Raw genomic sequence first — 23034 nt, 5'->3', positions numbered from 1 at the left:
CAGCATCAATAATGGAAGTGGGACAAGAGGAATAGTCAGAGATTACAGAATATTATGCATTATTTTATGAAATATATTTAATTTGTTTTTAAATCTTTAACACTAAAAAAGACATGTCGAGTTCAACCTTAGATTTCTTCGGGTCACAGAAACATAGAAAGTAAGAGCAGGAGAAGGCCATTCAGCCCCCTGAGCTTATTCTGCCTTCATTACCATGGCTGATCGTCCCGCTCAATAGCCCAATCCCGCCCTCATTATTTATATTCCTGCAGTGGAAGAATGGCTGCCTCCCAGAGGTGTGTTTTTCCGTCTCTTTAAACGATTAAGCTCTGTGAAATTAAGCGAGAGTTTCGCAGCTGCATGGATCGGAGATGAGGAGAGAGTCTTGTCCCCTGAGCTGAAGCCAGTGTGTGACAGTGCCCCACAGGAAACCAATCTAGCAAGTCAGCAAGTTCGAGCAGCGCAAAACGTGGGAAGTTGTTCTGTCCGTTTGTGCCCAAGGTCTGAGGGGGTTTGCTGAAATACTTTACTGAATTTGATTCAAAATTAATTTAGATTTTGTTGTAGTTTGCAAGATCTTGTTATAAACTGGAGCCAAACAAATAATGTTGCCAGATGTAGGTCTTGTCTGTAATTTATATCTGAAATATTTGTCTTGAGGTTTCGCTGCTTTTTGAACTTGCTTCAAACAACTGAACAGAATGTTTAGACTTCATAATAACAGACCTTACAGCCCAAACATAATTCAATTAGCGAATTGATGGGAACTATTTAAAAAATGTGATAAGTGCATCAAATGAAGGTGCTACTTATTTATCTTGTTCCATAACAGAAAAATATTAATTCTTTACTTGTACATTTTAATATTTGATATAAGATTTAGCAATGGGTTTTCTTGCTAATCCAGAATTTAGCCTGGTCTTAAGAGAATGTCATTGAGTAGGAACATGTAAGAGACAAGTTTTGATATGAGTGTTTATCTGATTGTTGGTGAGCAAGGAGACTGTTCCAACTGCCCGCCTGAGGGTACGTGAAGACACTCAATCAAATCTCATGACCTGTCCTCACTAAGACTGAATCAGCAAGCTATCAATGTGAGTTATCTGGGAGGGAGTTTCCAGCCTGGATCTGGTGAAATTAATACTTATTTTTCTCAGAGCCTGTTACAAGTCAACTTTCTCTCAATTTCTTTTACTGCCATCAACAGATTATTCTTAAAACTTTTATAAGCAAACTGAGCCTCCTTTGAACCAAACCTTGTACTTTTAAACAGGGCATAAACACAAATGGATGACATTGAATCCTTTATGATGGTATCAGGCACCAAAGGCACATGGTATAGATAGTACACTCCCCTCTCCACACTAATGGGTGGCAAATGCAATCTTGTCAGATTATATTCTCATCGCTCTCCACCAATTCCAGCCTCTTGAGTCTTCTTATTGTTAATGACCCCAACATTAGTAGCCATGCCTTCAGTTGCCAAGCTCCTAAACTCTGAAACTCACACCCTGAACCTCCTGGCTCTCTCTCTCTCCACATTACAGACATATTACTTTGACCACGCCCCTGATCGGGCATCGCCTGATGTACTTTGGTGTCAAACTTCTGTCCGGCAGCTAATCCAGCGAAACGCCTTGGGACAGTCTGCAACATTTAAAGGTATTTATGAATGCAGGTTGTTACATGTAGGTGATCATATTTCTATCATCTCACAGACTAAAGCATAGATATATCTTTAGTGGATTTTGAATGACTAGGCTAATGCACACTCCATTCTAGTCCTCTGGTTACTGCTGCCAATAACTTGTGGCACCCAAAACATAAGCTCATTGACGGGAAGGAATATTGAAATTAAATGCAAATTGAGGTTGTATTTCCCTCTATTTGCATTACTTCTGCATGATCTTGAGGGGAAGTCTGTTAGTTGTCATATATCTTTGATTCCAAGAGCAGCAGAACTCCCGCTGCATCAAGAAGGTCTGGAGTGGGGTTTGAGCCCTTACACTCCTCACTGCAAGGTGGAAAAGCTACCACTAGGACAAAGGCTCATGCCCTGTTCCTGAATAGCAATTTGCAGTTTGTCCCAATTACTGGGAGCTTGATGTCAATATCTGAACAGACTGAGTGGGCGTATGCAATATAATGTGGATAAATGTGAGGTTAACCACTTTGGTAACAAAAGTAGTCAGGTAGATTATTATTTGAATGGGTCTAAACTGAGGAAGTTGGATACTCAGTGAGATCTTGGTGTCCCAGTGCATCCTAACCCTAATCCCTGCTGTCCTTGTGATAGTAAGCACACAAGCTACAGCAGGAAGTAAAGAAGGCAAATGGTATATTGGCTTTCATAGCAAGAAGATTTGAGTAAAGGAATAGAGATACTTTACTGCAATTCTACAGGGCATTGGTGAGGCCATGCCTGGACTACTGTGTGCAGTTTTCATGTCCTTATCTGCAGAAGGATGTTCTTGCTATACAGGGAGTGCAGCGAAGGTTTACCAGGCTAATTCCTGGATGGCAGGACTGTCGTATGAGCAGAGACTATGTCAGTTAGGATTACATTCATTGGCATTTAGAAGAGTGAGCAGGGTTCTCAAAGAAACTTACAAAATTTCTTCACCCAGAGAGTGGTGACTGTGTGGAATTCATTACCACAGAAAGTAGTTGAGACCAAAATGTGCAATATCAAGAAGAAATTAGATATCGCTCTTGGGGCTAAAGGGATCAAGGGATATGAAGGAAGGGGGAATCAGAATATTGAATTTGATGATCAGCTATGATCAAAGTGAATGGCGGAGCAGCCTCGAAGGGCTGAATGGCCTATTCCTGCTTCTAGTTTCTATATTTATATGTAATTACATTGGGGACAGTGCAATTTCCTGATCATGAACCTTCCCTAATAATCAGAGAAACCTGATGACCAGAAATCTAGTTATAAACTGTACTTTTCAAACTTGCATCTGTGCATTTCTGTGCTATTCCAGTGCTGTGAACTCCACTTTAGAGTGAATAATTGGGGCCCCGATGTGCACCAAAATTAATCCCTCCAGGAATGGTTTTAGAAGATAAATGTAAACAAAACACTCTTGTCAGTCAGACATCAATTAATATTCTTTAATTCACAACATACACACACAAAGCAACAGTTGGATGGGTATGGTGACACAGTGGTTAGCGCAGCTCGATTCCCAGCTTGGGTCACTGTCTGTGTGGAGTTTGTATGTTCTCCCCATGTCTGCATGGGTTTCCTCCAGATGTCCCAGTTTCCTCCCACAGTCTGAATGATGTGTTGGTTAGATGCATTGACCCGAACAGGTGCCAGAATGTGGCGACTAGGAGAATTTCACAGTAACTTACAGTGTTAATGTAAGCCTACTTGTGACATTAATAAATAAACTTTAAACTTTAGTTACAATCAGGCTCTTGAAATCAATCAGCGCAACTTGTCTTTGTGCATTAACATAAAAATATTGCGGGTATCACACTTCACTTCACACAGTCCTACTTGGGAGTCAGCTGGAGTACTGTGTGCAGTTCTGGTCACCACATTATGGGAAGGATGTGAATGTACTGGAGGGGGTGCAGAGGAGATTTACCAGGATGCTGCCTGGGACGGAACATTTAAGTTATGAAGAGAGGTTGGGTAGGCTCGGTATGTTTTCGTTGGAGCACAGAAAGCTTAGGGAGTGATCGGATCGAGGTGTAAAAGATTATGAGGGGCATGGACAGAGTGGATAAGGAGCAGCTGTTCCCTGCAGTTGAAGGGTCATTCATGAGGGACATAGGTTCAAGGTGAGGGGCAGAAAGTTTAGGGGAGGATGTGAGGAAGAATATTTTTATCCAGAGGGCGATGATATTCCAGAATGTGCTGCCTGGGCAGGATGCCTCACACCCTTCAAAAAGTATTTGGATGAACACTTGACACAACATAACATTCAGGTTCATGGGCCAAGTGCTGGCAGATGGGATTAGGTGGGTGTTCAGGTGTTTCACACATGCCAATGCAAACCCAATGGGCCAAAGGGCCTTTTCTGCACTATATGATTCTATAGCTTGAAACTCCCTAACTTGCCTCTTGCTATGTCCCAGTTTTATCTTATTAATATTTGCTGGGTTTGACTGACTAGCTATCTCTGTGTTTCTATCATCAATTCCTCACAACCTGAGGGAACCTGAGCTGTGCCAACACCATGGATATCAGATGTTTGTTGTTGATTGGGACAAGGTAACAAATTGCTTATAATTTACATTCTATTGCGAATCAACAAGATCAAGCTTCAACACATTAATATTTTAACCAGCTGTATAACAGTGTCTTTTCAACCAGTCTGAAAACATTCGGGCAATAGCTTCTCAGCATCGGATTTGGAGAAACCCTCTCAGAACTCTGCAGATAAGGCTTTGGTGGCAATTGTCCAGAAGTAGCTAACCTCCTCTGGACAGTTGCCCTGCGCTAGGGCCCATCAGAAATACCACATGAATCATTAACTTCAGATGGTACTCCAGGGTTACACCAATAGTTAATCCAAAAAAGTCAGAAGAATTAAAACTTCTAACCCGATCTACTTGATTCCCCTCCAACACTCCAAACCCCCCAACCTCTGACCGCACCACACCCTCTCACTTCCCTATCCCTTGAACTGCAACCCCACCTGACCCAACCCAACCCCCACCCACTACAATTCCCCACCCCCTCCCCATCCGACCTCCTTCAAGCCCTCCCGATCTCGACACCTTTCCAACCTTCTCATCCTCCCTTTGGCCTTCAAATCTGACTCTCCCCGTCCCCGACTTCCAATCCACCCATCCGCCGAAACTTCATCCCCTCACTTTGGACACCTATCTTCTCTGTGGTGTTTCAATTTATCTGGGCCCTTTAAACTGAGCTGCTTTCCAGCAGCCAAAGCAGTAAAAAAGCAGGGTGGCCTCCCTGAATCTGCAGGAGCTGGGCCCATGACGACTCTTCCTCTGTCGGCCCTAAGCAACTCCAGCCATCTGAGTTTCAGCACCATCCTCAAGAGTAGATAAGTGCACTTTCATGTCTTTGAATCTCTGAGGGTCATCTCTTTCTGACCCTAGTCAGAAGTTATGGCCCTCTGTTCTTAAACCCATCTTTTGAAAGTAACTTGTTGTCTGTGAAACCCTCTCTGTGGAAAAATGGACAAAATATCCTGAAATGCAACAAGATGCCAATCTTTGAGTTACGTTGCCTCAGAGGCCGTGTACCAGCACGGAGTCTCAATGTTATAGTCATCACTGGCACAATCTAATGGCAATTTCATTGTCAAAGCAAATGTATTGTCGAACAAAAGAAATCATTGATTGTTGTAAAAACTCATGTTCACTCATGTCCTTTAAGGAAGGAAATCTGCCGTCCTTACACGATCTGGCCTAGATGTGACTCCATAGCCACAGCAATGTGGTTAATCTTAACTTTCCCCTGAAATGGCCTAGCAAGCCACTCAGGTCAAAGGCAATAAGGTCAACAAAGGCTGGACTTTCCAGCAATGTCTACACCCAATAAGGAAATATTAGGATAGGTGGATGTAATGACTTTAACAAGGTTCCTGATGTGGATTTAGAATACAAACTCCTTCATTAAAGCAATGCTTTAACCATTGGGCACCGCAGGGACTGGGGAGTATTATTGACCCTCCTTAAAACGTCAAATTAAAATATGATTAAGTTTCCTTTTTGCTTTGTCTTTTGGGTGGTTCCCCTCCTTTTAGGGAGCTGCCCCATTTTGAGTTGTCCCTAAGTTAGTTAGATTTTGTTTATTTGGTTGAACAAAACATGTCCCTGATTAAAGCAGCAAAGAGTTGTCCATTCAGGGAGCCCTGCATGCGTATGTAATGTGGAGTGTCAGGGTCACTGGGTTTAGACTCTGTACGAGGAAGTACCTGCCTGAGTGTTGCTTACTATATAAATAACTCTAAATTTGGTTAGGGGACACCGGCCTGGGAGGAGCTATTTCAGTGACCTAAAGAGGTAGGTTTTAAGGAACATGTTAAAGAGGCTGGAGAGAGAGACAGAGAGGGGTACAGAGAGGTGAATTTCAGCAATTTAAACCCTAAAGACAAGCTGCTAATGTTGGAGCGATTCAAATCGGGGATGTTCAAGAGTCAGCATTAGAGGAGTGCATTTTTCTTGGAGGGCCCTGGGGTCCAAGGAGATGACAGATATATGGAGAAGGGGCGTGGGGGATGCGGTGAGGCCATGAAGGGATTTGAAAGCAAGGATGAAAATTTTAAAGCCAAAACATTCTTAATTGGGAGTCTACATAGATTAGTGAGCACAGGTCTGATCGCTGAATGGGATTTGGTGCAAGTAAAGGGGAGGCAATGGCCTGGTTGTATTATCGCTGGACTGTAAATCCAGAAACTCCGCTAATGTTCTGGGAAGCCGAGTTCGAATTCCGTCACTGGCAGATGGTGGAATTTGAATTCAATAAAAAAATCTGGAATTAAGAATCTACTGATGAACATGAAAGCGAAAGCGAATTGTGTGGAGGGCACGGAAAGTCTGCAGAGAGATTTGGATAGGCTGAGTGAGTGGGCGAGGATCTGACAGATGGAGTACAACATTGGCAAGTGTGAGGTTATCCACTTTGGAAGGAATAATAGTAAAATGGATTATTATTTAAATGATGAAAAATTACAACATGCTACTGTGCAGAGGGATCTGGGGGTCCTTGTGCATGAATTGCAAAAACCCAGTCTGCAGGTGCAGCAGGTGATCAAGAAGGCGAATGGAATGTTAGCCTTTATAGCGAGGGGGATAGAATATAAAAGCAGGGAGGTCTTGCTGCAATTGTATAAGGCACTGGTGAGGCCGCAACTAGAGTAGCGTATGCACTTTTGATCCCCTTATTTGCGAAAGGATATATTGGCCTTGGAGGGGGTGCAGAGAAGGTTCACCAGGTTGATGCTGGAGATGAGGGGGTTAGCTTGTGAGGAGAGATTGAGTAAATTGGGCCTGTACTCATTGGAGTTTAGAAGGCTGAGGGGTGATCTTATAGAGACTTACAAGATAATGAAGGGGCTAGATAGGGTAGAGGCAGAGAGATTCTTTCCACTTAGAAAGAAAACAAGAACTAGATAACACAGCCTCAAAATAATGGGGGATCAGTTTAGAACAGAGTCGAGGAGGAACTTCTTCTCTCAGAGGGTGGTGAATCTCTGGAATTCTCTGCCCATTGAAGTGGTGGAGGCTACCTCATTTTATATGTTTAAGTCACAGGTAGATAGATTTCTGATCAATAAGGGAATTAAGGTTATGGGGAGCAGGCAGGTAAGTGGAACTGATCCACTTTCAGATCAGTCATGATCTTATTGAATGGCGGGGCAGGCTCGAGGGGCTAGATGGCCTACTCCTGCTCCTATTTCTTATGTTCTTATGAAACCTTAGTCGATTGTTGGGAAAAACCCATTTGGTTCACTAATGTCCTTTAGGGAAGGAAATCTGCTGTCCTTACCCAGTTTGGCTTACATGTGACTCCAAAGCCACAGCAACGTGGTTGACTCTCAAATGCCCCCTGAAATGGCCTGGCAAACCACTCCATTCAAGGGCAACTAGGGATGGGCAATAAATGCTGGCTGGCCAGCAAGCAATGCTCATGTCTATGAATTAATAAAAAAAGTAAGGATACAGGCAACAGATTTTGAATGAGCTCAACCTTTGGGAATGGGGGGGGGGTGGTGGGGGGGGTCTGGTGATGTCGTTTATGTCAGGTTAAAATTGTGAGGTTGGTCAGCAGTGGATTGGAATAGTCAAATCCAGAGGGAAGAAAGCTTTGGATAAGGGTTATAACAACAAATGAGCTGAAACAGGAGAGGAGTCAGCGATGGTATGGAAATAAAAGCGAACAAAACCAACACATCTGGAAAGAGCAAGTTAATTTACATGTAAAAATGTGTTGCATTGTTAGTTACACACTCCAGACAGAGAGAGTGAAATCCAAATCAGGTTTAAATTTAATGTCAACATCACATTAATTCGGCTCCAGTAAGCAGTGTTAATTTATATAGCACCTTTATTTTTGTTAAAAATCCTGTGGCACTTCACAGGATCTTCATCAAATAACACTTGACATAAGCCACGCAAGGAGATAACCGTACAGGTGAACAAAGTTTAGCTCAAAAAGACACATTTTAAATGCCAGTATGATATATCAGTCATTGAATTGCAAACCTGACTCGATGGGCTGAATGGCCTACTTGTGCTCCTATGTTTTATGATCTTATAAAAGAGGAGAGAGGGGTCATCACTGTACTTAATCGCACTCTTTGAGTGAGATTTTACCATCTCGCTCATCCCGAAACTGGAAAATCCCACCCCGAGGTCAATGGACCTATCCACGGTCCACCCCTTGCCCGCTCCGATGGTGGGTGGGATGGTCAAATTCTGGCCAATGAGTCTTTAGTGTTATTATGGATGGCAGCCTATCAATGCATAAGTATAAAGTTGAGGAAGATTCAAATTTCAATTCTTCACGAAGGTAGATCTTTTCTCTTGAGCAGTTTCTGGGGTAACGTTGCTCCAGCCTTGCTTTGCTGCTGTGTAATAGGCAAATCCAGAAGGTTGTGTTCAACAGTGGAGAGTGTCAGACCCAAGTTCAGTGCTACCTGGGTCCAATGTCCATACAGCAGTCTGCACTTTCTGAACACCTAACCACAGAAAGATTGTGGTATGATTCATATTTTAAAAACTGTTTAAGTTGGATCCATTTCCCAAGCAATTTAAAATGACTCTCAGCAGCTAAAGGATGTTTATTGGCAGCAGAGCAGCTTCTAACATTCTGTTACTCACATATCACTTTGTACTGAGAGGATAAGTCTCAACTGGCCTCACATAGGCTTTTTGCGGCCAAGTTATTTGTATAGGAGCTGCGGTGATGGGATGAATGTTATTAGTTCAGCTGACTTCTGCCCCAGACCCACTAACCACACTTAGTTGTGAACTAGGCACTCACATACTTGTCTGAAATCAGCTGAAACCTCATTAATGGTTGTAAAAAGAAGTCAGATATTATAGTTTTAGAACATAAAACATAGAACACTACAGCACAAACAGGCCCTTCGGCCCACAAGTTGCACCGATCACATCAATACCTACCAATCCATAGACCTATCTATAACCCCCAATCCCATTAAATCCCATATACTCATCCAGAAGTCTTTTAAAAGACCCCAGCGAGTTCGCCTCCACCACCACTGACGGCAGCCGATTCCATTCACTCACCACCCTCTGAGTGAAAAACTTACCCCTAACATCACCTCTGTACTTTCCTCCCTGCACCTTAAATCTGTGTCCTCTCGTAGCGACCATTTCAACCCGGGGAAATAGCCTCTGAGAATCCACCCTATCTATTCCTCTCAACATTTTATAAACCTCTATCAGGTCGCCTCTCAACCTTCGACTCTCCAGGGAGAAGAGTCCCAGCTCCCTCAACCTATCTTCATAAGGCATGCCTCCCAATCCAGGCAACAGCCTTGTAAATCTCCTCTGTACCCTTTCAATAGCTTCTACGTCCTTCCTATAGTGAGGCGACCAGAACTGCGCACAGTACTCCAAGTGGGGCCTGACAAGGGACTTTTCTTTTGCTATTACCAGTTCCTGAACCCAACTATAAACAAACAAAAAAATTAAAGCTGTCTGCGGGCAATGGTGGAATTTGAAATCAGTAAAAAAAAATCTGGAATTAAGAATCTACTGATTGTTGGAAAAACCCATCTGGTTCACTAATGTCCTGTAGGGAAGGAAATCTGCCATCCTTACACTTTCAAGCCTACATGTGATTCCAGAGCCACAGCAATGTGGTTGATTCTCAAATTCCTCCTCAAACAGCCAAGCGGGACACTCAGTTGTATCAATCGCTACAAAGTCCTTATGGCACTGAGGGTCAACCCACAGCACACAGACTGCAGCGGTGACTCTCACACTCTGGCAGAGAGCCAGTTTAATTGGCAGCTCAACTGGCCAATACCAAAGTGAGGATGGGTCAAAGGTCAACAGCTAATTTGAAGACCGGAGGTGTAGTGAGAGCATAAAGGGACATGTTAGTCAGAAATTTCTGCAAATCTTGAGCGAGGCAAAACCTCGATTGGCTATTTTAAATAGTCAGTTGTTTTAAAGTTAAAGTTTATTTATTAGTGTCACAAGTAAAGCTTACGTTACCACTGCAATGAGGTTACAGTGAAAGTCCCCTAGTCGCCACACTCTGGCGCTTGTTCGGGTACACTGAGGGAGAATTTAGCATGGCCAATCCACTTAACCAGCACATCTTTCACATTGTGGGAGGAAACCAGAGCACCCGGAGGAAACCACACAGACACAGGGAGAACGTGCAAACTCAACACAGTCACCCAAGCTGGAACTGAACCTGGGTCCCTGGCACTGTGAGGCAGCAATGCTAACCACCGTGTCACCCTGACACGGCTTTTTTCACAGCTAGTGGTTGAAAAGAAGTTCTGCTCAGGATTTGGAATGGAATTTAGTTTCTCTTTATGTCATTGGATGCACTGTAGAAATTTTGTTTTGTTTAAAAAGTTTGGTTATACCATCCTGTGCAGACTCATGTACTGTGTAAGACAAATCAACAACGCGGTGATTTTTCCATTGTCTCACAAGATTGTTGTTCCTTTTTTGCCCCAGATTTGAGAAATTGCTGTGAAGACACAAATGAAAGACCTTTGGCTGATCAGCAGGATGGGGTGGGGGTTGAGGGCATGTTGTTGTTACTCTGTCTCACGTTATGTTCAGTAAGTAGCCTCGCAACACCAGGTTAAAGTCCAACAGGTTTATTTGGTAGCATGAACTTTCGGAGCAGTGCTCCTTCATCAGGTGAGTCGGCGCTCTGAAAGCTCGTGCTGCCAAATAAACCTGTTGGACTCTAACCTGGAGTTGTGAGACTTCTTACTGTGCCCACTCCAGTCCAACACCAGCATCACCACACCAGGTTATGTTAACATAGAAAAAAGTATTGACGTATATGGGTGTCGTAGTGGGCGGGATGCAGACCATGCATTGACTCGGGCAGGATTTCTGATTCTGGGGCGAACATGGTCGGAAAATCCCTCCTGCATGAGTCATCAGTGCCACGGAATCCCAGAGGATACTCTCGGCCCTGTTCAGCCTTGTAATCACATCCGTTTGAGCAGCGATAGCTGGACAGTGGCAGCAACACACTGTCCCCTATCTTAGTGAGGATGCTAAAGCTAATTGCAGAATCCAAATATCACCCAGAACTGCGATCAGCTGGTTTAGCACATACGCTGAATCAAAGCTGGGACCTTCTGACCTTGCCATCCCTCTCTAGCCAGCTGAGGAATTCGAGGAGTTTGAGAATATCTCTTTATAATCTCCCTATCAATTATGTCTTCTCAAATTGGAAATAAAAACTTAAGTCTCCTTTTAACTTCCTGTTCTCTGGGAACAGATTAAGTTATTAATTATAGTTAACTTCCATGAATCAGCAGTCTTGGAGAGTTAAGTGTAACTGTCTGGGGCAGGAGAGGAGAAGGATGTTTTCTTCCGGCAATTCCAAGTGAACCAAACGGTGCGATGACAAGAACAGAATGATTGTTTATGATGCTCTTTGAAAGAAAGATGGAACCTGTAAACAGCCGGTTAAACAGGAATATAAAAGGGTAGATTTCCAAGTTGTTCCTGTGAACAAAGATTACATTGTTGGGTACAGTTGGATTTTTGGGAGGAATGGTTATTCCGGAGTCGGTGCAGCGATGAAATCCCATCTTCCTGAGCAGCTGATTGCTGTGAAGAAAGAGCTTCATTGATTGTGCGTATATAGTTGCACTGGTATGTTTGGTCATTCACTCCCACTGCGTACAGTCGAGGTGACAACTTCTCTCCGCATGTCTCAGGTTTCCTCTTGGGCCGAGCCCTGTTGAGAGTGTCGAAAGCTTGTACCCTGACTCGCTTTCCAGTTCTCAGCTCCGGCAATGTTTTGACAGCCTTGTTAAAATGACATTTGCCTTTCTGCCCTTTCACCTTGATTTTTTTTTCACTCACACCTGTTACTGCCTCTGGTTTCAGTAGCCTTTTTGCAATTGGAAGACTAGCTTGGGTGCAGTGTGACGTTAAATCTTTTGACAGCAATACTCTCCACACTTTCAGCTGGTGTGTTTCTCCTTTTGAGGATTGTCTTGTATACATCTGTGCTTGATTTGCTCAATTTCTTTGGCGATTTTCACTGCTGCCTCATTCTTTCCACTCGACTGGGGATAGTACAGAGATGATTGTGTGTGGAACTCTCAGTCCTTTGGGAAACAGCTGAATTTCCCACTCTGGAATGCCGAAATGACTGAAGTGTGCTTCCCTCTCATGGAAGGGTTTCGTATGCCTAAGATTATTCTATCTTCAATCACATTATCTTTTAGCTGCCTGAATTCACGTGATTCTGTAAGCTGTATTACTGCAGTTACATGCTGTTCAATGGGTCCTTTTTCCCCTTGAGCTCTAACATTGAATATGTAGAGTTCATAAGTTATGCCCACTCAGGATTCAAAAAATTTCTTCAAGGCTTTCAAAATCTCTGCCATCTGTTTTTTTTCCTCATTGGTTAGATTTGGGGTAGAATACAATTTGTAACAGTCCCAGCAACGTCAAAAATATGACTATTCTTATTGGTTTCCCCTTGTTAATTAAATCTGTTGCCAGCTGCTGTTTGTCATTGCAAGTGGAAAAACCTCTGGGAGCTGGGAATGGAACATTTATTGCCATGTTCACTCAACAAGTATTTTACTTGCTGCCTTCGTTATATATTTTAGTATACGTTTTCTTTTCCTGCCCTTTTTACAGTTTTTAGCTGATTTGAACATTTCTGTGTGACTTTCTGAGCTGGAATTCTCTGCCATATGTCCAGGATTTTAAAGCCCTACTTTATCTCCACTTAGAGACGCCCTGTTTTCTGTTCAAACACTGAAGTGTCTGCGTCACTGAGATATCTTTATTGAACTGATCTGAAATGGCAGCCAACGGAGAGAGTGTCTCATGGCAGAGGCCACTTGACTAAGGCAAGCCAGATAGGACATGCAGTTAAAGGCAAAATACTGTGGATTCTGGAATCTGAAACAAAAACAGAAAATGCTGGAGAAACTCAGCAGGTCTGACAGCATCTGTGGAGAGAGAATAGAGCCAATGTTTCGAGTCTAGATGGCCTTTTGTCAGAGCCCAAATCATCCAGTGTCAAAATGTTGGACATGAAGTAGAATTGCATTTCAAAACCCAAACAGAAATGCTACATTAATGCACCTCATGTACTAGAACAATGCACAGTAAGAAGTCTCACAACGCCACCTTAACCTGAGTTAACGTGACCTGAGGAAGGAGCAGCACTCCGAAAGCTTCTGATTCCCAAACAAACTTGTTGGATTTTAACCTGGTGTTATGAGATTTCTTACTGTCCTCACCCCAATCCAACGTCAGCATTTCCACGTCACAGAACAATGTAACGTTTGTAAAAGTAGATTCAGATCAAAATATATCTCTTTTACAATGGCCAATTAAATTTACAGATGTAATAATCAAGCCAGTAGCTGCTGAGCGTGTTGTTGCCTCAGTGCACTAAACATTTGGTAACTTCATTATATTTGTCAATTTGACAAGTTCAAACTGAATGCAGTGTCAACATATGTTTCATCCAGAATGTAGGGTGGTAAATCAGGGAGATGTCAAACCATTCTCACCTGAATTTTGTTTCAATTGGATAGCATGTGTATTCAGCTAGAATCATAGAGCCTCTATGGTGCAGAAGGAGGTCATTCTGCCCATTGGGTCCGCATCGACTATCCAACAGAGCATTCCATCCTGGCCCTATCCCTGTAACCGCACGTACTTACCCCGCTAATCCCCCTGACCCATACTTAATGCCCTGGGACATTAAGTGGCAATTTAGCATGGCTAATCCACCTAACCTGCACCTTTGGAGTGTGGAAGAAAACCAGAACACCCGGAGGAAACCCATCACATTGACACAGGGAGAAAGCGCAAACTCCTCACGGACAGTGACCCAAACCAGGAATCGAATCTGGGCCCCCGGTGCTGTGAAGCAACAGTGCTAACCATTATGCCACCATGCCACTTGGAAGGCTGCCATTCTTGTTGTGAAACAGTGGCCAGTAGAGGGCCCACAATGGGGATTAGATCGATCTAATCTAAACTCAGCGATGGTGGTTGGGTGCCTAAAGGGAAATGAGGTCATTACCAAGTGAAGACAGAGTGTTTATTCAAAGTTAATCTTTTACCATCAAAGGCCTCAAAGCGTTGCATCTTTGTTCTAATCTATGGAAACCTTGCCAAATGCTTCTTCTGGTGTGTTTATTAATAATTCTCCAATGTTATGGAGAACTGAATGCTTCTGTTTGGAATTCCACATAGTCAGTGTTCATTTCCCACCACTTTCCCACCCACACCCACATTCACATACTCACTCACACACTCGTGCACACACACGCACACTTGCACACACCCACATACACATTCACATACTCATTAATACACTTGTGCACATACTTGCACACAAACACACACACACACACACACACACACACACACACACAGACTTACACCAACAGCAATCTGTTGTTATATGGCACTTTCATCTAAGAAATGCCTTGTGGTATTCTCAATAAAGGATAAGGAAGAGGCTGCTAAACCAGAAAATAAGCAACGACTTGCATTTAAATAGCGCCTTTCCTGACCTTCCAACCTTTACAGCCAATGAAATGCAGTCACTGTTGTGATGTTGGAAACGCAGCAACCAATTTGCATAGAACAAGTTTCTATAAGCAGCAATGACCCAATAACCTTTTGCAATGTTGACTGAGGGATTAGTATTTGCCAGAAGACTGGAGGAAATTCACTTTTCCTCAAAGTATCATCATAAGATCTTTTCCTAGGGGGACAGAGGGACCCTCAGCATAATGTCTTATCCAAAAGATGGTACCCTCCCCTTCTCACTCTCTTGAGGATCAACAATCAATTTACTTTTCCTTTTAAATACTTGTCGAAACAAATGTCTGGTTTGATATTTCTAGGCAATCTTCCTCACATACTGTAATTTCTCCCTCATTAATATTTTAGTTTATTTTGCTGGTTTTTAAAATCACCACACTTACTGCCAATCTTCACAGAATTGTATGTGTTTGTTCAATTTAACAAATATCTTCAACTTTATTGGTTAGCCATGGATAGCAGTGCTGAGAGCCCAGACTTCCAGTAGCCTATGGAAACACCAGAGGCATCTGGAAAACATTTCTTGGTTGACAGCAGAAAGGCAGGTTAATAAGGTGGTGAAAAAGGGCATATTGCACACTCGCCTTTATCAATCGGGGTATGGATTACAAAAGCAGAGAGGTCATGTTGGAGTTGTATAGAAATTGGGTGAGGCCATAACCGGAGTACTGTGTGCAGTTCTGGCCACCACTTTATAGGAAGGACGTGAGTGCACTGAAGGGGATGCAAAGGAGATTCACCAGGACGTTGCCTGGGATGGAGTGTTTAAGTTATAAAGAGAGGTTGGATAGGCTTGGATTGTTTTCTCTGGAGCAGAGAAGGGGGCGACCTGATCGAGGTTTTCAAAATTGTAAGGGGCATGGACAGGGTGGATAGGGAGCAGCTGTTCCCCTTAGTTGAAGGGTCAGTTACAAGAGGACACAAGTTAAAAATGAGGGCTGGGAGTTTTAAGGAAAAACCTTTTTACTCAGAGGGTAGTGACGGTCTGGAATACGCTGCCTGGGAGGGTGGTGGAGGCAGGTTGCCTCACATCCTTTAAAAAGCACCTGGCACGCCATAACATTCAAGACCCAGTGCTGGCAAGTGGGATTAGGTGGGCAGGTCAGGGTCTTTCATGTGCCAGTGCAGACATAATGGGCTGAAGGGCCTCTCCTGCACTATAGGAGTTTGTGATTCTGTGACAGCTCTGGCTTTCTGATCTATGCTGTCAGTTTTACAGTTTTTACACAAAATATGAATCTATGATTCTCTTCTATGATTCTATGGAAGTTTCAAGTTCTTGCAGTTTTAGTTATTGATACTTAAAGGGTTTTGATAATTGATACTCATTTTAGGTTTTAGTAAGAATGAAGTTTTAAGGAACTAGAAAGTTATCAATTAATGTTTTTCTGTGTATCCTGTAGTGACTACATTGTTCATTGGTTCTCTTTTGTGAATGAACATAGAAAGGCCATAGCAGGACACGGGGAGCTTGGGTAGTGTGCATGAGAAGGGCTTTTTGAATTTACCGTTCAAAAAGTTTGTTTATGTGGACAACATCACATTACCCATGAATGGAGTTGACTATCCCCAAATCTAGATGTACATACCATTTTTAAAGGGTCCTAAGTCATCCAAAGATGGGGAAAAAGCAGCCCCTAATCTGAGTGATTGACTTGGCCTGTGTTGAGTACAAGATGTCATCTTAATCATGGAAGTGAAGTGTGTGCTGGGAAGGGCGCCCCCAGAGGATTGTTAAGGGACTGACTGCCACTTTTATTGCCTGTTGGTGGTCTTTAAGGAGAGTCTAGAGCATTTTTATTGAATGCCACTTAATCAACACCTCCTTCTAAGAGCAACCAGCTGCTTGGGGTTAAATAAGTTGATTGCTGAAGTTTTAGAGTCCTGTTTAATTCACTGTTTACTTGCTGCTGGAGGATTGGAAAAGACATTTGAAAGACAGCAGAACACTTTCTGTTTGTGATGCCTTCACTGTTACTGAGCCTTTATTCTGAACATTCCCTGAAGGTCTCACGTGGAAAGGTTAGGTTGTTTGCTGCTCTCCCTCTGCGGACAGCTTGTCGGAGGAACCAGGGGGGAGGGAGTACTTGGTCAACTGGCATTTTGCAGAACTGCCCCTCACTCCCACCCCAAATCCCCAACCCTGATCAGCAGGAAAATTGGGGAAGAATACAAGTTAGGCAGAACAGCAGGAGAGAGGGAGAAATAGGCAGTGTGGCCTCCTTCATCCCTGCAAGTACAGGATATCCCTCCCTTCCCAGGATCTCTGGTGCTGCATCCAGGAACCTATGCAACCCTTCTCTAGGCCCCCGAGCCATCGTTAAATGTTTCTGCAATGAGGGAGGTGGAGACTACACAATATATTAACTGCACAAAACACTGAAGCTTAATGAACATTTAATCAACAGAGATCACATCCCCAGAGTACTATAGATTAGCTGAGTATATCTCACACACACACACACACACACACACACACACACACACACACACACCAGGAAGCATGTCTCCAAATCTCAAATAAAAATGGAAAACCCTGATGAAAGATCATCGACCTGTCTCTCTCCACAGATGCTGTGATGTGGAGATGCAGATGTTGGACTGGGGTGGGCACAGTAAGAAGTCTCACAAAAACAGTTTAAAACCCAAAAGGTTTATTTTGTATCATAAGCTTTCGAAGCACTGCTCCTTCATCAGGTGACCTTGGAGTTTAACCTGGTGCTGTGTGACTTCTTACTGTGTCCACATTTGCTGCCTGATCTACTGAGTATTTCTGTCATGTTCTTTAGTAAAAATTTCTATTTTGGTAGAGCACTCTATTCATTTACTGGGATTAGGCGCATGGAGCTTTGTGTCTAATTAGCACTCCAATAAAAAACCTGCCGCTCTCTGCCAAATTCAGCAATTAGGACAAAAGTTGCTTGTTAAAAGCAGACTTTTAAACAGGAGTGTCTCACTGGCAAATACCCTTTTAACATCTGTTCACTCTTTCACCAAAATAACCCCCTTATTATTCATTCTGTTGTTATATTACAGTGGAATATGATCTCACATCAAACGTTTGCTAAGCATTTTGGTTACATTATCCCTGTTCAACCTTTGAAAACATTGCTTTAAAATCACATCTTTCCTGTTGTGGAAGATTCTCCCAGTTTATAGTATAGTGTAGTCAGCCACACCTCAATATTAGCAAGAATTGTACAAGCACTATTGCTCCAAAGTTGTATTGTTGCCTCTACAGTTCTGACCATGTGTCTTCCTCAAATACCAGGGGACAGTCGCAAGGACCAAGGGGAAAACAAACCATCTGCCACGTCCCGCTGGGAGAGACAATTCTGCGTGGTAGTGAGATTGGGAGACAAAGCAAAAGATGTTGGAAATCTGAAATAAATACAGAACATACGAGAAGTACTTGGCAGGTCAGGCAAGTGGAGAGAGAGAGTTACATTCATGACAAAAGGTCGTGAATGTAGCCCAATCCACCACACTTCCCACTTCCTCAGCATAATTAAGGACACACCCCGGACGTTCTCTCTTTCACCTTCTTCCTTCGGGAAATAGAATAAAAAGTCTGAGGACCCGTACCAACAGACTCAAGAACATCATCTTCCCTGCTGCTATCAGACTTTTGAATGGACTTACCTTGCATTAAGTTGATCTTTCTCTACACCCTAGCTATGACTGTAGCACTACATTTTACACTCTCTTGTTTCCTTCTCTATGAACGATATGCTTTGTCTGTATAGCATGCAAGAAACAATACTTTTCACATGTTAACACGTGACAATAATAAATCAAATCAAACCAAATTAATCAAGTCAATGACCCTCCATCAGGGTTTTTTATTTTTATTTGAAATTGGGAGACGGATTTACTGATTGATTTTTAAGTGCATGCATGTGATTTGATTTATTACTATCACATGTTAGTATGCAGTGAAAAGTATTATTTCTTGCGTGCTATACAAAATAAAGCATACTGTTCGTAGAGTATGTCGGGAAGCAGGAAAAGAGAGGGTGCAGAATGAAGTGTTACAGTCACAGCTAGAGAAGGATCAGCTTAATATAAGATAGGTCCGTTCAAAAGTCTGACGGCAGCAGGGAAGAAGCTGTGCTTGAGTCAGCTGGTACGTGATCTCAGACTTTTTTCCGACGGAAGAGGGTGGAAGAAAGTATGTCCGGGGTTGCGTGGGATCCTTGATAATGCCGGCTGCTTTTTGAAGACAGCAGGAAGTGTAGACGGAGTCAATGGACAGGAGGCTGGTTTGCGTGATGAGTATGATATACTCAGCAATTCTGTTGTACTCTGGGGATATCTTCTCTGGTGAATAAATATTCATTAAGTTTCAGTCTTTTGTGTCGCCTCCATCCTCTCATTGCATGAGCGATGAGATCATGTTATGATTATTGAGTAAGAACAGAAATGGAAGAACATATTTGTCTGTTCAGAGACAATAGGCAGACAGGAGGGGACACAGTTGAGGAAATCAGTTTTCAGAACCCTGATTGTGATTTATGATTGGCTGTAAAATCTTGTTTTTAGATTTTGAGAAAGTGAATGGGAGCTCTGCTAAATTTAAGGAACAGGAAAGAGTTTAAAAAAGATTTCTCAATGCACAAAATTATTTTTAAAAATGCATTTATTTCTCCATCATCTCAGAGCTTCTGAAACAATGAATGTGGAGTGCAGGACTGTAAAGCAGCCATTTGGTACATAGCAAGATCCCATCATCAACAGAAATGAATTTATTTTTGGTCTTATTGGTTGAAGGAAGATCACAATGACTGCACTGCCAGCCATTGGTGGTAACAATCTGACCTCAGAGCCAGAAGTTCAAGTCCCATTTCAGGTCTTGGGCACCAAGGTCTAGGGTGACGCTCTGTAGCGGTACTGAGGGAGTGCTGCTCTGTCAGACATCTTCCACCTGTCACATGAGGTGTTAAACCAAGGCCGCGTAAATGACCAACTCCCCCTGCTTTGAAGAAAAGAGGTGAATTATTCAGGGCCTGAGGCCAATGTTTATCCCTCAATCGACATCACAAAAGCAAATTATCTGGTTATGGTTACTTAACGTGTTTAACTCAGTTGGTTAGATGGCTGGTTAGTGATGCACAGCGATGCCAACTGCATGGGTTCAATTCCTGTAGCAGCTGAGGTTATCCATGAAAGTCCCATCTTCTCAGTCTTGCCCCTCACCTGAGGTTACATCACCACTAATCAGCCGATGGCAATTATTAAAAATGTAAAGTTTATTTATTATTGTCACAAGTTGGCTCACATTAACACTGCAACAAAGTTACTGTGGAAATCCCCAGGTTGCCACACTCCAGGTTTGAGTACACTGAGGGAGAATTTAGCACGGCCAATGCACCTAACCAGTATATCTTTCAGACTGTGGGAGGAAACTGGAGCACCCGGAGGAAACCTACACAGACACGGGGAGAATGTGCAAACTCCACACAGACACTGACCTGAGCCAGAAATCGAACCCAGGTCCCTAGTGCTATGAGGCAGCAGTATTAATCTCTGTGCCACCCCTTTACCTTTTATAAAATTACTTTATAAAAATTACCAGCACTTCTATTGGATCATAGAATTAGATCATAATATACAATTTTGCCTTTTATAAAAATAAGTCTTCCTTTCTTATGCTTCTTGTAGTTGACTATTTTGATGTAATTCTTTTGGCTTTCCTTCATTTATTTATTTAACCTTTATTTAGCCAGGTGAGAACAATCTTTCCAAGAGGCTCAAGTCTCAGCAACAGAAATTACACAATACAATCCATTTAAACCCAAAAAGCGACAAAATACAAATTAGCAAGTATGAGTATCAGTCAATGGAGGATTAACCCTCTTTGCTTTCCACCTCCCACCTCCCTAATTTTCCAGTCCAGGCAGGCCTGCTCAATAGGGTAGGATAAGAACATATTCCTGTGGGAATATCTTCAGTGTCACCCACTCTGTTCTTTGACCAACCACCAGGAGCCTTGGTTCAAAGTCAGAAGTGTTGAAAGAAAGACTTGCAGCTACATAGCACCTTCCCTGACACTGGGATGTCTGACGTGGATATGCCGGCGTTGGACTGGGGTAAACACAGTAAAAAGTCAGGTGACGAAGGGGCTAACCCGAAAGCAAGTGAGTTTACTATCAAATAAATCGGTTGGACTGAAACCTGGTGTTGTCAGACTTTTTACTGGGATGTCTCACAGCAGTTTACAGCCAGATAAGTTCTTTTCAAGTCTTATTATGATTAGTGTTTTATATTTTTATTGCCTCTTAATATTGTTACAACTCACTTCATAAACTTCTTTTCCATATCACCATATTTGTGATAAGGTTTTAACCTTGGAGGAATAAACTTCCTGACCCAATCAGTACTTTGCTTTCTCAGCCCTGATGACCCAGTTGAGACTGGAACATCATCATTCCAAGGAAACATGAGTGCAAAGGTCAGATCAGCACTACAGTTCACACTGAGAGCAGTTGAGTAGAACTTAAACACTGGTATAGAGATATTGTGCCAAATGTTTCTGTGCTGTAAATTCTATGTAAATATCTCTTATTTCTATTAATGGAAATGATAATATTCTCTCCATTCCTAAGATTTTAAAAAATGTGCCAATTTTCTTTACTCTCCCAGCCCACCCTGAATACACTGGCTCCTTGTTGGAGAGCAGCTCTATCACTCTCAGAACTCTATGGAATGGCCAGCACTTCTATTGGATTATAGAAACAAGAGGAAGCCATTCAACCCCTTTAGCTTGTTGCATCATGCAATAAGAACGTAAGAACTAAGAGCAGGAGTAGCCCATTTAGCCCCTCAAGCCTGCTCCACCATTCAATACAATCATTGCTGATCTTTTCATGGACTCAGCTCCACTTACCCTCCCACTCACCATTAATTCCTTTCCTGTTCAAAAACCTATCTATCCTTGCCATAAAAATATTCAATGAGGTAGCCTCAACTGCTTCACTGGGCAGGGAATTCCATAGATTCACAACCCTTTGGGTGAAGAAGTTTTTCCTCAACTCAGTCCTAAACCTGCTCCCCCTTATTTTGAGGCCATGCCCCCTAGTTTCACCCACCAGTGGAAAAAACCTCTCTGCTTCTATCTTGTCTATTCATTTCATAATTTTATATGTTTCTATAAGATCCCACTTCATTCTTCTAAATTCCAATGAGTATAGTCCCAGTCTACTCAGTCTCATAAGCCAACCCTCACAACTCTGGAATCAATTTACTGAATCTCCTCTGCACCCCTTCCACTGTCTGTATATTCTTTCTCCAGTAAGGAGACCAAAACTGTACACAGTGCTACAGGTGTGGCCTCAGCAGCACCTTACACAGCTGCAACATAACCTCACTGTTTTTAAATTCCATCCCTCTAGCAATGAAGGACAAAATTCCATTTGCCTTCTTAAATATCTACTGTGCCTGCAAACCAACTTTTTTCAATTCATGCACCCAGGTCCCTCTGCACGGCCGCATGCTGCAATTTTTTATCATTTAAGTAATAGTCCATTTTGCTGTTATCCCTACCAAAATGGATGAGCTCACACTGACCAACATTGTGCTTCACCTGCCAGACCCTCGTCCACTCACTAAACTATCTGTATCCCTCTGCAGACTTTCAGTGTCCTCTGCACATTTTGCTCTACCACTCAGCTTAGTGTCATCTGCAAACTTTGACACATTTGGCCCCCAACTCCAAATTATCTACAGCTATTCTGTGATTTAACTCCATCTACCTACCTTCACACTGTAGCTTTGGTTAAAACTCTATCCTGTCTCAGATCTGCGTGTTCTCTTGTTTCTCTGTCTACTGCTGGTTTTGAGATTTTTAGTGTTTGACTGATTCTTTATTAATTTCTGAATTTTATAGCTTTTTTTATTGATTTGTGGGACATGGGTATCCATGGTTGTCCAGCATTTATTGCCCATCCCTAGTTACCCTTGGAGGGCAGTTGAAAGTCAGCTTCATTGCTGTGGCTCTGGAGTCACATGTAGGCCAGACCAGGTAAGGATGGCCAATTTCCTTCCCTGGATGACATTAGTGAACTAGTTGGGTTTTTCCGACAATTGGTAATTGGTTCATTGCCATCAGTAGATTCTTAATTTCAGATATTTTTTATTGAATTCAAATTCCACCACCTACTGTGGAGGGATTCAAACCAGGATCCCAAGAACATTAACTGAGTTTCTGGATTAACAGTCTAGAGATAATACCACCAGGCCATCGCCTTCCCATGTACTTTGCAAGCAGTTTGATGTTTT

At 42.6% G+C, this 23034-nt stretch overlaps 1 protein-coding gene across 2 annotated transcripts in view; it reads left to right on the top strand.

Moving 5' to 3' along the window:
• Nucleotides 1-23034, top strand: part of fam107b (family with sequence similarity 107 member B) — a 130669-nt gene that overhangs the window by 64468 nt on the left and 43167 nt on the right. The window contains exon 1 of one of the 2 annotated variants that reach the window (XM_080207766.1): nt 1584-1662. The exons of the other annotated variant lie outside the window; for it this stretch is intronic. The gene's annotated coding sequence lies outside the window, so the exon portion shown is untranslated. Of the gene's footprint in view, nt 1-1583; nt 1663-23034 lie in introns of those variants that run through there. 2 annotated transcript variants of the gene reach the window in all.

This window comes from Carcharhinus amblyrhynchos, chromosome 19 (assembly GCF_965287045.1).
Source record: "Carcharhinus amblyrhynchos chromosome 19, sCarAmb.v2.hapA, whole genome shotgun sequence".
NCBI classification, from domain to species: Eukaryota; Metazoa; Chordata; class Chondrichthyes; order Carcharhiniformes; family Carcharhinidae; genus Carcharhinus; species Carcharhinus amblyrhynchos.
This window is presented reverse-complemented; position numbering and strand designations above follow the sequence as displayed.